The sequence below is a fragment of the Rhagoletis zephyria genome, unplaced genomic scaffold (assembly GCF_001687245.7).
Source record: "Rhagoletis zephyria isolate East Lansing unplaced genomic scaffold, Rhagoletis_zephyria_1.1 Rzeph_scaffold_01777, whole genome shotgun sequence".
Taxonomy (NCBI): Eukaryota; Metazoa; Arthropoda; class Insecta; order Diptera; family Tephritidae; genus Rhagoletis; species Rhagoletis zephyria.
Window position 1 is genome coordinate 4,653 of NW_016158861.1, and position 1,141 is coordinate 5,793.

Consider the following 1,141-nt stretch of genomic DNA (forward strand, 5'->3'; position numbering starts at 1 on the left):
TTTTTTTTTAATTCGAAAAAATGTAAATATTTCAAAAACGGTGACACTTTTACCTGAAAATTTTTTGTTTATCAGGGAGCTCACCCCCCAACTTAGAGATTATAACCCCCACTACCTACAATTCTTCTTTCTGTGTTGCCAAAGAAAAGGGGCTGAACACCTTTTGCAGAGAACAACTTTCTGCGTAGCAACAGTTTTCCTCCATCTTATTTATATTAACTACACAAGATTGTTCTGCGGATTTTCACCATCGGAATATGGCTATTAAATACAGAATTTCGAGAAAGTGTACACTTAAAACATCACAAATGTATAAAAACTATAATACGTGTTAAATTGAGTTCATTTATTCCTTTCATTTGCGTGAAATTCATCAAAACATAGTGCGGAAAGTGCAAGTGTTTTTTTGAAAATAACTCTTTAATGATTTAAAAATGTTTATTTGCGGTCTCGGATTGTTGTTATTGGCTTTAAGACGCGTCGATTGATACCACTCGGAATTTTTTCCGTCCATTTTGACCAGGTTCCGCTAAAGTGCACTACTACCTAAACCAATAGCATATAACATTAATACAGCGGTTTTATTGCACTACTGGCTGTTGTACTTAAACCTAACTATATAAAATTATACGCCAAATTAAAGGTATTTTTATGGTCTTTCCGATAAACATATTGGGTGGGGTTTAGTAGCGCTCCCAACTATTTCGGGCTATTCCGTCCAAAGGGGTGGCCCGATCAAAAAAAAATTCCACACGCTTGTAGTCAAGGGTCTACGCATTATTTTAACACTCACTTTTGTAAATTTTGGTCACTAATTTATTTACAAATTGGGTTTGAAATATGGCCTTTTTTGTTAAATTCGGAAATTAGCGTACATTTATCACTCCTATTCTCCTTAAAGCAGCCACTTCACCAATACATTTTTGTATTCTCCTTCACTTTACACTTTACTCGATTAGTTATAACTTTCTTTACGACTTTAATATTAACCAATTAATCACAATTCAATAAATAAAAACACCTTCAAAATCACACGTCTGACTTTGGTTGCATATGCAAATTAAAGGTGCAATCCCGTATTCCTCGGACTCGGACTAGTAAAACTGTCAAAAAATAAAAATTCGCTCAGAGCGAGAGAGTA